This window comes from Anomaloglossus baeobatrachus, chromosome 2 (genome assembly GCF_048569485.1).
Source record: "Anomaloglossus baeobatrachus isolate aAnoBae1 chromosome 2, aAnoBae1.hap1, whole genome shotgun sequence".
Lineage (NCBI taxonomy): Eukaryota > Metazoa > Chordata > Amphibia > Anura > Aromobatidae > Anomaloglossus > Anomaloglossus baeobatrachus.
In genome coordinates, this window is record NC_134354.1 from 803340350 (window position 1) to 803356586 (window position 16237).

Here is a 16237-nt window from a genome sequence, read left to right on the forward strand (position 1 = left end):
GGTAATCGTTATATTGCGAGTTTTTATGTATTCTCCTCGCTATATTCAGATGCCCCACCCAGCAGTTTTGGCGCCTGATTTGCAGCCATTAAACATGCTGGGCTTCTTAATTAATCATAGTACTGCCGCAGCTATCTTGGTTGTGGCATTACTGTGATTGGCTGGCTGTGCAGTGTCATAGGGTCTATAAAAGCCCTTCCGTGGCCATTTTGCTCACATTGCATCCAAAGTCAGTATCAGTATAAGGACAAAGATAGCAGCTGCTAGGGAGAGTGTTAGGCCTATTAATGACACAAAATCCATTTTCAGGGCTACCTGCAGAGTATAGGTCAAAAGTGTAGGGCGGGACAGATTTTCGAGCATGGACAGAGTTTAAATGAGCGTGTCCCTACCTCCACAGTACCATCTAGAATACAATAGCTAATTTAAGAGCTGAAACCACTGAAAAAGGTCACAGCAGGGAGGGAGAGATTGTGGATTAGGTACAGAATCGTGACCTGTTTCCTCAATATTTAGGGGTTTACAGCCTGGCCTGTGACTTTCACATCAGCCATATTAACACATTGCTAGTGGCCTTTGCAAATAGTTACAAAGCAGTACTCTAGCATATAGTGCTACCTGATACACTAAACGCACCAGTCCTGTTTCCACAAAATTTAAAGGATCACTGCCTGACTTGTGCCATCCATCCACATCAGCCACATTCATACGTTGCTGGTGGTCTTTGCAAATATAAAGCAGTACTCTAGCTTTAGTGCTGCCTGATACACTAAATGCACCGGTCCTGTTTTCAGAATTTTTAGGGGTTCACAGCCTGGCTTGTGCCGTCCACATCAGCTACATTAGTACATTGCTAGTGGCCTTTGCAAATAGCTGAAATGCAGTACACTAGAATTTAGTGCTGCCTGATACACTAAACACACCGGTAATGTTTCCACAATATTTAGGGGTTCTCAGCCTGACTTGTGCCGTCCATCCACATCAGCCACATTAATACATTGCTAGTGGCTAGAGAAGAGTGAGTACTATAATATTCGTAATCACTACACTCGTAATGCGTATTTTGTAATATTTGGGTATATGTTCCGAATAGCGAGTTGAATGCAAGCCTATGGGAAATGCGAGTAATTTTCTGCAGGACCCCACAAAGATAACTTCTGTGTGGCTTCAGTCTATTGGTGCACCTGCAGTGCATCTTGCAATGCCATGGCCAGCCCCACAGTGACTCACACAGCAGTGTGTAAGCAGCTGCGGGATGACAAGCGCTGATATCAGGAGGTTAGCTCAGATCATTATCTGCTGTGATTATCTCTGTTGAAACCGTGATGTCTGCACTTTTCACTGACTTCCATGACGCCGTGTTCTAACATCAAGTCTCGTGGGCGGCCCGAGATTGTGACTACTGATGACATCATGGGCTCACAGGACAGTTTGCGTGAGAAGGCAGTGACCATGGAACCCAGTGACGAGTGCTTACGTCACAAGTTCAGGATGTTGGTGCTCGTTATGCCCTGCAGTAACCTTATGAGGGCATATCCCAATAAATGAGCCATATGGTAGATACTCCGCCAGCACACTTGCGCTGGTGGAATATATGCACCACTCGTAGTAGAATACAACAAAGGAGAACAATCGAGTGTATATGCAAATAAATAGTTTATTAAAGAAAAGACACACGCAAAACAGTAGTGATGCAAAAATAAAAGTTAAAACCAACTACCACAGTGTCAAGGGGGGCATACAATATGATGAAAAGATACAATATCTAGGCCGCCAGTAGCCGTGGGAGAGGTGAACAAATGTAAAGTCCCTGATAGTCGTGGAAGAGTAGGCGGTCACAGGGGAATGGTATCATGACCAGCAAATTTGGTAATATATAGCCGTGGGAGAGAGGAATGCGAGTTATATCATCCTCTAGTTGTAATACTATTGTATGTACTGAGGATTTCGATTGCGTTAGGGCAATGACAACCAGAGACGAGTTCTTGGTGCAAAAGATGTTTATAAGATGTAACCAACAATATGTACATAAACGGAACAAAAACACAGTAGAACATAAAACACAGGAAATACCTTCCAGGATCGGAGCGAAGGGGAATTCCCGGGGCCACGCACCGGACTCCCCCAGGGAGACCACCAAGAGCAAACCCCTATACAGGGACTGTCTGGCAATCACCCCAGAAGGCCTAAATGCGCAGCAGCCGGGACACAAGGGGCAATAGGTAAAGTCCAAAAAATGTCCGTACAAGATGAGAGTCCAAAGTGGTTACGAACCGGAAGGAACCGGGCAGAAGTGCTGACCAAAGACGGCAGACGGAGTCCGGGCACAGCTTGATGAGACCAGGTGAAGTCCAGAGTCGGTGTCGGTTGTTTTTCAAGAGGATCCAAATATCAATCAGGAACCAAGAGCAGCAAAGCAGGAGTACACAGCAAGCAGTATACTCAGGCACTGGACTAAGCTTAGGGGCGGCCTTTTAAACAGATGGACAGGAAGTAGGGCAACAGAACAGCAAACTCCATGTTAACAAAGGGCAAGCTCTTTCAAAAGAGAACTGGAAATCCCGGAACTCTGACAGTACTCCCCCCCCAGAAACGGCCTCAGGACGGATCAGGGCCTGGCTTGTCCGGGTACCGTCGATGAAACTGAGCAACCTTCCGGGGCACTCGAATGTTACCCACAGGTTCCCAGGAATCGTCCTCGGGGGAGTACCCCTGCCAACGTACCAGATACTGAAGCCGATGCCGATGGAGCCGGGAGTCAATAATCTCCTCAACCACGAACTGCTCCTGGCCGTCAACCATCACAGGCGGAGGAGGAGGCACGATACGAACATGAAACGTATTAGGGGAGACAGGTTTGAGTAGAGAAACATGAAAGACCGGGTGTACCTTCAAATGGTGCGGCAACCTCAGCCGACAGGCAACAGGGCTCACGATCCCGGTGATCTTAAACGGACCGATGAATTTCTGCCCCAGCTTCTGCGAAGGAACACCCAATTTCAGATTTTTGGTGGATAACCACACCGAGTCCCCTACCTTATACATGGGTGCCTGTTTCCGGTGAGTATCTGCAGACTTCTTGTAACGCTCCTGAGCCGAAGCCAAAGAGTCCTTTAAAACCTCCAGATTCTGTCGTAGCTCCGTCACTCTGTCCTCCACCGCTGGCACCGAAACCGCCACCGGTGACCTAGGCAAAACATTCGGATGGTAACCCAAGTTAGCGAAAAAGGGCATTACCTTAGTGGAGCTGCTCTGAGTGTTGTTATACGAGAACTCCGCCAAAGGAAGCAGCTTCAACCAATCATCCTGCAGATGGCTGACATGGACAAACAGACATCAATACGGAGTGCCGAACAAAACCCCTTCCAGAATTTAGACGTGAACTGCACGCCCCGGTCAGAGATGATCTCATCTGGTACCCCATGCAATCGAAATACATTCTGGATTACCAAATCCACTGTCTCTGCGGCTGAGGGAAGACCGGTACATGGAATAAAGTGAGCAGCTTTGGTCAACCGATCTACCACCACTAAAATGGTATTGTTACCGCCTGAGACTGGCAACTCCACAATAAAATCCATTGAGATGGATCCCCAAGGGCGAGATGGAACGGGTAACGGTTGAAGGAGTCCCGTAGGAGCCACACGAGGGACCTTGCACCGGGCACAAACCACACATGAGTGGACATAGTCTTTCACATCCTTTAAACAGGTTGGCCACCAGAAAAAACGACTCAGAAATTCCTGCGTCTTCTGTACCCCCCTATGACCTGCCAACACGGAGTCATGGACCAATTTGAGAACCCGAAGTCTTACAGCCTCCGGGACATAAATACGTCGCTGTCAGAGTTCCGGGATTTCCAGGTTTCTTTTGAAAGAGCTTGCCCTTTGTTAACATGGAGTTTTCTGTTCTGTTGCCCTACTCGGTGCCAGCGGTGGAGGACAGAGTGACGGAGCTACGACAGAATCTGGAGGTTTTGAAGGATTCTTTGGCTTCGGCTCAGGAGCGTTACAAGAAGTCAGCAGACACTCACCGGAAACAGGCACCCATGTATAAGGTAGGGGACTCGGTGTGGTTATCCACCAAAAATCTGAAATTGGGTGTTCCTTCGCAGAAGCTGGGGCAGAAATTCATATGTCCGTTTAAGATCACCGGGATCGTGAGCCCTGTTGCCTGTCGGCTGAGGTTGCCGCACCATTTGAAGGTACACCCGGTCTTTCATGTTTCTCTACTCAAACCTGTCTCCCCTAATACGTTTCCTGGGCGTATCGTGCCTCCTCCTCCGCCTGTGATGGTTGACGGCCAGGAGCAGTTCGTGGTTGAGGACATTATTGACTCCCGGCTCCATCGGCATCGGCTTCAGTATCTGGTGCGTTGGCAGGGGTACTCCCCCCGAGGACGATTCCTGGGAACCTGTGGGTAACATTCGAGCGCCCCGGAAGGTTGCTCAGTTTCATCGACGGTACCCGGACAAGCCAGGCCCTGATCCGTCCTGAGGCCGTTTCTGGGGGGGGGAGTACTGTCAGAGTTCCGGGATTTCCAGGTTTCTTTTGAAAGAGCTTGCCCTTTGTTAACATGGAGTTTTCTGTTCTGTTGCCCTACTTCCTGTCCATCTGTTTAAAAGGCCGCCCCTAAGCTTAGTCCAGTGCCTGAGTATACTGCTTGCTGTGTACTCCTGCTTTGCTGCTCTTGGTTCCTGATTGATTTGGATCCTCTTGAAAAACAACCGACACCGACTCTGGACTTCACCTGGTCTCATCAAGCTGTGCCCGGACTCCGTCTGCCGTCTTTGGTCAGCACTTCTGCCCGGTTCCTTCCGGTTCGTAACCACTCTGGACTCTCATCTTGTACGGACATTTTTGGACTATACCTATTGCCCTTTGTGTCCCGGCTGCTGCGCTCCTTCTGGGGTGATTGCCAGACAGTCCCTGTATAGGGGTTCGCTCTTGGTGGTCTCCCTGGGGGAGTCCGGTGCGTGGCCCCGGGAATTCCCCTTCGCTCCGATCCGGGAAGGTATTTCCTGTGTTTTATGTTCTACTGTGTTTGTGTTCCGTTTATGTACATATTGTTGGTTACATCTTATAAACATCTTTTGCACCAAGAACTCGTCTCTGGTTGTCATTGCCCTAACGCAATCGAAATCCTCAGTACATACAATAGTATTACAGTCGCTCTCTCAACCACACACCATTCCGAAGGACAAGAGTCACATCATTCGGGGGGGCAGCAAGAAATACGTCACCATCATAGGCCTGCTTGATGTCCTTCCACAAGTCCTGGTCCTAGATTACTCCAACGAAATTGGCATCAGATAACACGGTCTGAGACGGGGTTCCAGGCACGGAGTCCATGGCGTGGATTCGGGACAAGGCATCGGCTTTCCCATTACGTGAACCTGGACGGTATGTAACGATAAAATTGAACTGGTTAAGGAACAGGCTCCAACGGGCTTGCCGTGGAGACAGGCACCTGGCAGATTTAAGGAATTCCAGGTTACGATGGTCTGTGAGAACTATCACTTGCTGCACTGCTCCCTGTAAGTGGTGTCTCCATTCCTTAAAAGCTGCAATAATCGCCAACAATTCCTTGTCCGCAATGTCATAGTTCCTTTCTGCAGGGGACAACCGGCGAGAAAAGAAAGCACACGGATGCAAGAGACTTTTGTCCCCAGTTCTTTGGGAAAGGATAGCCCCTAAGGCATAATCGGAAGCGTCGACTTCCACAATAAAGGGGAGTGCGGGATTCGGGTGTATTAGTATTGGTGCTGAGGTAAAACAAACCTTGAGACGATTGAAAGCTTCCTGGGCCTGGGCGGACCACACAAACTTCTGTCCTTTCTTGGTTAACAGAGTAATAGGACGGACGATCTCTGAAAAGTTACGGATAAAGCGTCTGTAAAAGTTGGCAAAACCGACAAAGCGTTGTACCTCCTTGATGTTTCCCGGTTCCGGCCAGTCTAGAATTGCTTGTATCCTGCCAGACTCCATGTTCAGTCCCTGAGGAGAGATGACATATCCTAAAAATTGTATTTTTGAGCAATGGAATTCGCACTTCTCCAGTTTAATATACAGGTGGTTATCCCTCAGTCGGGCAAGTACTGTCTTGACGTGCTCCTGGTGTTCCTGTAGGGAATCAGAAAAGATCAAGATATCATCCAGGTAAATCACCATGAATTGGTCCATTATATCCCTAAAAATATCGTTGACTAGGTGTTGGAAAGCTGCAGGAGCGTTACAAAGTCCAAAAGGCATCACTAGATACTCATAATGTCCATACCGACATCTGAACGCTGTCTTCCACTCGTCTCCGGGACATATGCGGAGTAGATTATATGCCCCACGGAGATCCAATTTAGTGAATATCTTTGCCTGTTGGACTCTCTCCAATAGCTCAGGAATCAACGGTAACGGATACCGGTTCCGGATGGTTATCTTATTTAGTTCCCGGTAGTCGATACAAGGTCTCAGAGTCCCCTCTTTCTTTTTCACAAAAAAGATGGGTGCCCCTGCTGGTGAGGTAGAAGGTCGAATAAATCCCTTGGCTAGACTTTCATCAATGTAATCTTTTAGTGCTTCTAACTCAGGTGCCGCCAACGGGTAGACATGACCAAATGGGATCTCTGCCCCTGGGAGTAAGTCTATGGGACAATCATACGGTCTATGCGGGGGAAGCCGATCTGCTTTTCTTTTGTCGCATATATCAGCGAAGTCATGATATACCGGAGGTAGAACAGGTACCTGTACAGTGCCCTCCGCATTCGGTGTTACTGGAACCGGTACAGTTGGACTAATGGTCGGACCACTCTGCGGTGGGAAGGATATTTCTTTAGTCTCCCAATCGATGACTGGATTTGTAGACCGCAGCCACGGAATTCCTAAAATTATCGGAAAATGGGGAGAAGAAATTATCATGAAAACAAGGGTCTCCTGCTGACCTGGCTTCATCACACATTCTAGGGGTACTGTTTCCCGATCAACTGGTCCAGACACTAATGGAGATCCGTCTACCGTCTCCATGGTAACCGGTGAGGATCTTTGTTGAGTCTGGATACCGTGTTTCCTGGCAAAAGAAGAGTCCATGAAATTTCCCCCTGCCCCAGAGTCTATCATAGCAGATGTAGGAATTAACTGTCCCTCCCACCGTATCTGAATGGGAAGCGAGCAATGGGTGTATTTCCCTTCTGAGTCCTTAGGTGAAGTTGACATTACAGTCAAGGGAAATACCGCATCCAGGTGTCCACTTTCCTCAGAGATATCGGACTCTGCGTCCGTGTTGTCACACTCTGCCATGGCTGCCAATACCTTATTTGGGCGATTTGGACGTTTTGGGCAGTCAATCAGAAAATGGTCTGATTGACCGCAATAGAAACACAAACGCTCACGGAGCCGGTGTTCACGACGTTCGTTGGTCTCTCGCTTTTGTAGAGAGTCCACTTGCATAGGAACATCCTCGGCCTCCCGTGGCGTCCTGAGAGCGGGTTCTCTGGAAGGAAACGCAAAGTTGGTTACCCGGTTTACAGCTGCCCATTTTTCCTGTCTACATTCCGTCAAGCGGGTATCAATACGCACACAGTGTTGGAGAAACAGTTCAAAATCCCCTGGAGATTCGGAACGAGCTAACTCGTCCTTGATGGTACCAGACAAACCTTTTCTGAAAACTGACAATAACGCATTGTTTCCCCAGTCGGTGTCTACCACTAACCTCTTGAACTCAGTGGCGTATTCAACGACAGACCACTTTCCCTGACGTAAGGAAAGGAGAGCCGATTCAGCGGTAGCACGGCGATTCGGATCATCAAACATTTGCGCCATTGCTGTTAGAAAGTCATCCAGATGATTTAAACGGATATCACGATTCTCTATCATAGGATTAGCCCAAGCCAGTGCTCGGGAGGTTAACAACATAATTATACATAACACTTTTGACCGGTCAGAACGGTAATAATCAGCATGTACATCAAAAAACAGTATACACTGGTTAACAAATCCACGAAACTGACTACGATCACCACTGAAACGAAATGGGGGTAACCTAGGCATACCGGCAGCTGATACGGACGTAGTGGGGGCGGCTTCCTGAGCCTCCACTCTGGTTTGCAAATCCTGAATAGCCGGACCCAGTACCTGGTGATCAAGGCCCAGCTGTACCTCCACATCTCTAAGCTTAGTTTGCACCGCCTCCATCTCCTGCTGCAAGGAGTTAATCATGGAGAAGAGCTGATCTACTCGTGTCTCAGTCATTGCCCCAGCGAAATTCTTTTATGGCCTGAGTATAATGTAATACTATTGTATGTACTGAGGATTTCGATTGCGTTAGGGCAATGACAACCAGAGACGAGTTCTTGGTGCAAAGATGTTTATAATATGCAACCACGGTATGTACATAAACGGAACAAAAGCACAGTAGAACATAAAACACAGGAAATACCTTCCAGGATCGGAGCGAAGGGGAATTCCCGGGGCCACGCACCGGACTCCCCCAGGGAGACCACCAAGAGCGAACCCCTATACAGGGACTGTCTGGCAATCACCCCAGAAGGCCTAAATGCGCAGCAGTCGGGACACAAGGGGCAATAGGTAAAGTCCAAAAAATGTCCGTACAAGATGAGAGTCCAAAGTGGTTACGAACCGGAAGGAACCGGGCAGAAGTGCTGACCAAAGACGGCAGACGGAGTCCGGGCACAGCTTGATGAGACCAGGTGAAGTCCAGAGTCGGTGTCGGTTGTTTTTCAAGAGGATCCAAATATCAATCAGGAACCAAGAGCAGCAAAGCAGGAGTACACAGCAAGCAGTATACTCAGGCACTGGACTAAGCTTAGGGGCGGCCTTTTAAACAGATGGACAGGAAGTAGGGCAACAGAACAGCAAACTCCATGTTAACAAAGGGCAAGCTCTTTCAAAAGAGAACTGGAAATCCCGGAACTCTGACACTAGTCGTGGGAGAGGAGGACTGATCAAATTTAATAGAAAGGATAATGATAATATTAATAGTAGCTCACCGGTCGGGGTAGATATAGACCACCGGCACCTTATTCAACTGAAAATCCCATTGCGTGAATTCTAACATATATGTTAGTCAGTGCCGGGAGGAATCTAGTTGTAACCCAGGCGTAAAAATAAAAGCATTCACATTGTACCCAACAGCCACAAAACACCAAAAATGCTTGTACTGATTAATAATGTAAAAAATGGATACCATACGTCTTTTTTGTGAACATGATGTCCAACAAAGAAAAAAACATACGGTGCAGATGCATACCAGTCGCAGTTTTCACAATATCATATCAAGTATGGTATAAGAACGTATATCCAAAAATAAGCTACTGGCATCAGGCATATAAAAAATTCATCACATAATGCACATACCCAGATGAAGAGAGAAGGGGATCACCACCACGGCTGCTGGCGGCCTAGATATTGTATCTTTTCATCGTATTGTATGCCCCCCTTGACACTGTGGTAGTTATTTTTAACTTTTATTTCCTGCAGTAATCTTGCCTGATCTAATGTTGTTAGCTCAGGTCACTCTCCCAGCCAATGGGGAACATTCTGTTCTTTATTGATTGGGACTGTTACGGGGGGCTGTCTGATAATAACCTAAAGGAGTATCAGACAGTCAGGATCCACCGTGCAAAGACTTTGCTGCAGAGTATGGCAGAGTGCAATACCTCTGTTAACTCACAGAAGGATATAATAAGTAAGTAAAGCAATTCCTCCCTTACTTGGAGGGTGTGTGGAATGATCTCTGTTAATAATCACAGAGACAAAGGCAATGTGTGCGAAATGGCACCTACCTAGGTCCGCTCTTCTAGTGGTGCAAAAGAGACGAACAGCAGCATAAGCCGCACAACGCTCCTACCTGCGTTCGCTCCACTAGTGTGCGAGGACACGAACCACTAGATATGGCACCTGCCTAGGTCTGCTCTTCTAGTGGTGCAAAAGAGACGAACAGCAGCGTAAGCCGCACAAAGCTCCTACCTCTGTTCGCTCCCCTAGTGTGCGAGGATACGAACAACTGCCAGACGCAGTATAAGGAACGTTGCCCTAGCGGCAACATCCACCTACGAGTCGAATCACAAGGCCCAGCCAGACCATGTGCCTCAGGCACCTGCCTATGTCCGCTCCCCTAAGAGGTAAGGATACAGACAGCAGCTGAAGCTGTAAGGTATAAGAACGCTACCCTGCCGGTAGCGCTCACCTAGCATAGACAGAGGAATGCCTAGAGGAACGCGCACAGAGCGTCTACTCTTATGCATGAACCAAGAGGACTGAGCGCCATGCGGCGTGTGTCAGGGTCTTATATAGACTCTGTGCCTCATCCAAGATGGAGGACACCAGAGCCAATCCGCTGCCAGAACGACAGGAGTGACGTCATGCTGGCCTATCACCGAGCAAGGCGTCACAAGCACATGACCAGCGACCAATCGGCATAGAAGGTGTCAGAGACATGTGACCTCGTGTCAGCGATGATGTCACCCGCACATGTGCAATGGCTCCAAGATAGGACTTAGTCTCCGGCGCTCGCACATGTGCAGTAGCAAGAAATCTGGACTTAGTCTCCAGCGCTCACACATGTGCAGTAGCAAGAAATCTGGACTTAGTCTCCAGCGCTCGCACATGTGCAGTAGCAAGAAATCTGGACATAGTTTCCAGTGCTCGCAGCAACCGTAACAGGGACAGTGACTATGGTATGTTTCGCCATGGGACCCCCTTATTGGATTAATCCGTAACCGGATTTGTTTTTTCTTTTTAATAAATTGGTGAAAGAGGGAATGTTTTAGGGAGTATTTTTGAAAAAAAAATTTGTTGTCTATTTTTTTTTTTCATTACTGACTGGGTTAGTGATGTCGGGTATCTGATGGATGCCGTGAAATTACTAATGTCGGGGCTTAATGCCAGGTGACATTACACAGCTGGTATCAACCCCATATATTATAATAATAATAAATCTTTATTTCTATAGCGCCAACATATTCCGCAGCGCTTTACAATTCATATTACCCCGTTTGCCTCCACACCAGGGCAATGGGATGAGCTGGGTGCAAAGCACCAGGATTGGCACATCTAATCGATGCGCCACTTCTGGGTCAGATGCAGCCTGCTATTTTTAGGCTGGGGACGGACCAAAAACCATGGAACTCCCTAGTCTGAGAATACCGGAACATAACTATCCACTTTACCTTGGTTGGAGATCCAATTTGAGGGGGACCTCACATTTTTTGTTTTAAATTATTTATTTAATTAACAATAACAGTGTGCGGTGCCCTCTGTTTTGGATTACAAGCTAAGATGAAGCTGACAGCTGTGGTCTGCAGGCTGCAGCTGTATGCATTAGCCTATCTGGCTACAAAAAATAGGGGGGACCCCCATCTCATTTTTTTAAATTTATTTATGTTTTGGCTAAATAAAAGGCTAAGCACCCTTTAGTGACACATGAAAGGCACTAAAGGGTACAAGATTACAAAATGCAGGGGAGTGGGATATTATACATGTCTATCTATCCATCCAGCTATATATCTATCCAGCTATCTATCTTTCTAGCTTATGGGTATGTAACCCTCCTTCCATTTTTTTTTGCGGTCCACAAAACCCCCCCAAAAAACAGAAGGCACATGGATGTAAAACGGACCATATAGAGAATGGAAACGATGCGGTTGTCACACAAATGTGCATTATTTAAAAAAAAAATTAGCCCTATGGCCTGAATCATGGTTCATGCAAAAAGTCCTCATGACAAGGGCCTCCAATGACAAATAGTAGTTAGGCTGGAGTAGGAGAATTGTCCTAGTTTCCTTGTTTTTCCACCACTACATAATGTCCTTAGTGTTTACAAAAATTAGCCCTATGGACTGAATCATGATTGACGCAGAAAGTCACCATGACAAGGATCTTCAATGACAAATAGTAGTTTGTCTGAAGTAGGCATACTGTCCTAGTTTGTCCGCCACTGCACAATGTGCATAGTGTTTACAAAAATTAGCCCTATGGCATGAATCATGGTTGAAGCAGTAAGTCCCCATCAAAAGGGCCTTCAATGATAAATAGTAGATAGGCTGAAGTAGGCGTACTGTCCTTTCTTGTCCAACACTGCACAATGTGCATAGTATTTACAAAAATTAGCCCTATGGCCTAAATCATGGTTGATACAGGAAAGAAACGGCTTTGCATGGCAAGGGGGGGATGTTAAGAGCAGTAGCCAAAAAGAACATTTTGGGGGAATGGTAATGTGATGTCAGAGTGTGTTTTCAGTTGTGCTGGGGTAATCAACACTGATTGGCGCACATGCTTCTCCACAGAAAATGCAGACAGAGTAAGTCTGTCTGCATTTTCTGTGGAGAGTAGAGTTGAGCGCGGTTCGCGGTTCGAGGTTCTCCAGTTCGCGGTTCGAGTGATTTTGGGGGCTGTTCTAGATCGAACTAGAACTCGAGCTTTTTGCTAAAGCTCGATAGTTCTAGATACGTTCGAGAATGGTTCTAGCAGCATAAAGCAGGGCTTTTTACAGCTACAGTGTGCAGGAGCCATCGCTGGCAGCCTGCCAGAAGCTGGTAACCAAGATAAACATCGGGTATCCAAGCAAAGCGCTTTGGTTAGTAACCCAATGTTTTTCCTAGTTACGTGCAGGAAGCCCACACTTCCCCGCTCAGCTCACTCCGCCCCCTCCTGCACGCGGCATGTACATACACACACACACACACACACACTCACACTCACCTGTCCCCAGCTAAGCAGTCCACGACACTGACGTCCTCAGCGCCACCCACTTCGAACTCCGCCGCCAGCACACCTGGCTCCGCCCACCTGCACTCTGCACACATGGTCCCGCTCGGCTTACCTGCGGTGATGAAGTCCCAACCTCAGCGCTGTCACTGTCCTCCATGGCCGCCGCTTGTCACATCACCTTCTCTCGCTTCCGACCCGAGACTGACGAGCGGTGACGTCACGGGCCGCTCGCGATACTTGGCGGCGGTCATTCAACTCAGTGACAGGTGCTGTCAGCAGTGCAGGAGATCAGCGCAGGTAATGTACCTCGCTGACAGCAGCACTTGTCATCCCCTGCAGTGACCTGGGCTGACCCATTGATGTTAGCTCAGGTCACTGCACTGCTCTCCCAGCCAATGGGGAACATCCTGCTCTTCATTGACTGGGACAGTGTGGATCGTCATGGCAACCCCTTGGATTACACCAGACCTGGATTTGTTTTTCTTTGTAATAAATTGGTTAAAGAGGGAATGTATTGGGGAGTGTTTTTTCAAATAAAAATGTGTTTGTCGTCTATTTTTTTTATTACTGACTGGGTTGGTGATGTCAGGTATCTGATAGACGCCTGACCTCACCAACCCCAGGGCTTGATGCCAGGTGACATTACACATCTGGTATTAACCCCGTATATTACCCCGTTTGCCACCGCACCAGGGCGCGGGATGAGCTGGGGCGAAGCACCAGGATTGGCACATCTAATGGATGCGCGACTTCTGGGGCGGCTGCGGCCTGCTATTTTTAGGCTGGGGAGAGTCCAATAACCATGGACCTCCCTAGCCTGAGAATATCAGACCCCAGCTGTCTGCTTTACCTTGGCTGGTGATCCAATTTTGGGGGGACCCCTACGTGTTTTTTTTTTTAATTATTTATTTAATTTAAAATAACAGCATGGGGTGCCCTCAGTTTTGGATTACCAGCCAAGGTGAGGTTGCCAGCTGGGGTCTGCAGGCTGCAGCCGTCTGCTTTACCCTAGCTGGCTACAAAAATAGGGGGAACCCTACGTCATTTTTTTTTCATTTTTTTGGCTAAATACAAAGCTAAGCACCCCTTAGTGCCACATGAAAGGCAACAAAGGGTGCAAAATTACAAAATGTAGGAGAGTGGGACCTTGTGTCTTTCTGCCATTATAATGACAGAAAAGACTGATATGAAGTGCACAAGTACAAGAAAATCACCAGAGCACTCTACGCTGTGAAAAGCAGTAGAAAATGGCACTGGAGTGAACATGTGACCGCCTCATGTAGGATGAAACTATGGATCCTGGGTAAATTTATGCATTTACCCTCCTTCAGTTTTTTGCAGTACACAAAAAAAATGGAAGGCACACGGATGACAAACAGATGACATACGGACCGTCGGTATGCACCCGTGAAAAAAAACGGACTGTTTTTTGAAGACCGCAAAAATGGATCGGTCGTGGTAATGTAGCCTTATTCTGATCTGCCGTTTATAAACAGCAGGCAGAAATAAGTGAATAACGCCCCCCAGCATCAGAAAATCTCCGGGGTTTCAGGGCTAGCTGAGACCCTGGAGATCATGATTCAGGACGGATTTTCCGGTCCCCGCTCACGTGATCACAGGTATACACCATACACCGATGATCACGTTACAGTAAATGATAGCACCGGTAAAAAATTATTTATCTCCCATCTGGCATAAACAAACATGATAAATCTCCTCCCCGGTCACCTCCGGTCCCCCGGTGTCGCCAAAGTGCCCCCCCTGATGCCCTCCCAGAAATCCAAGATGGCCGCGCACACAGCAGCGCGCCAGCCGCATTCACCATACTCCTCTGATTTCTGTCGCATGTGCCATGACACATTCGACAGAAAACTCCTCCCCAGGCCCTGCCAGGTCACCCCCTATAACCCCACCGGTGTTCCCCGGTGTCCCACCGTACCTGTGCAGCGTTGATCCCCCCGCGGCCCTCTCCTTCACAATAGACGCTGCCGCATGCACAGAGCGGCTGTCAGCTCAAGTTCCTGTGTTCAGACACAGTGAGTGGTGGTTATGCATCTGTAAGCTAAATGGGCGGCACGATGGCTCAGTGGTTAGCACTGCAGTCTTGCAGCGCTGAGGTCTTGGGTTCAATTCTCACCAAGGACACCATCTGCAAGGAGTTTGTATGTTCTCCCTGTGTTTGCGTGGGTTTCCTCCGGGTACTCTAGTTTCCTCCCACACTCCAAAGACATACAGCGCTATGGAATTAATAACGCTATATAAATGAATAAATTATTATTATTACTGCAATGCCCTGCTCATGAGATAAGGAACATAATTGATCAGGAGAGCTATATACTACATTTCCAAATGGAGGGATTTGCTTTTATAGTTTCCCTGCTGAATGACTACCAAACATGAGAGTCCATTATACGCCACAAGAAAACGCATCTAAATAGCGAGCTCTGTTGTTAAGTATTCATTCAGCTGGATAACTGGACTTAAAGGGGTATTCCATCTCCAAGATCCTATCCCCAATATATAGTAGGTGGAATAGCAATAATATCAGCAAATACCAATATTTGGAAATGTAGAATAGTTCTCCTGATTAGGCATGCTCTTACCTCATGAGCAGGGCATAGCAGCTTTGGTAGCAACCATTGCGACATGGACTCTGCTGCTGTGGACCCGGGGAGAGTGAGTGCAGATTCATTGCACCCACACTCCTCACATGAAGGGTCTGCACTCCTACAAAATGGGGGATACGTTCCCTGAGTGTCTCCCCCCCCCATATTCTAGACGGTCCAGAGTCATCGTGGGACCCCTTTATTTTTTTTTTACAATAAATTGGTGAAAGAGGAAATGTTTTGGGGACTGTTTTTTCAAATAAATTTCTTTTGTCGATTTTTTTTTGTTAGTACTGACAGTTTATGATGTTGGGTATCTAATAGACACCATGACATCACAAACTGCTGGGCTTGATGTCAGGTGACCTTACAGCTAGTATCAATCCGATTTATTACCCCGTTTGCCACTGCACCAGGACATGGGATGAGCTGGGGTGAAGCGCCAGGATTGGCGCATCTAGTGGATGCGCCACGTCTGGGGTGCCTGCGGCCTGCTATTTTTAGGCTGTGAAGGCCCAATAACTATGGACCTTCCCACCCTGAGAATACCAGACCACAGCTGTCCGCTTTACCTTGGCTGGTGATCCAATTTGGGGGGGACCCTACTTTTTTTGTGTAATTATTAATATTTATAAAATAATTATAAAAAAAGAGCCTGGGGGGACCTCCACATTGGATCCCCAACCACGGTAAAGCTGCCAGCTGTGGTTTTCGGGCTACAGCTGTCTGCTTTTCCCTAGCTGGCTATCAAAAATGGGGGGACCCAACGTCATTTTTTTTTAACTATTTTTTAAATAGAAAAAATTAATGGGCTTCCCTGTATTTTGATTGCCAACCAAGGTAACGGCAGGCAGATGGGGGTGGCAACCCATAGCTGTCTGCTTTATCTGCGCTGAGAATCAAAAATACCGC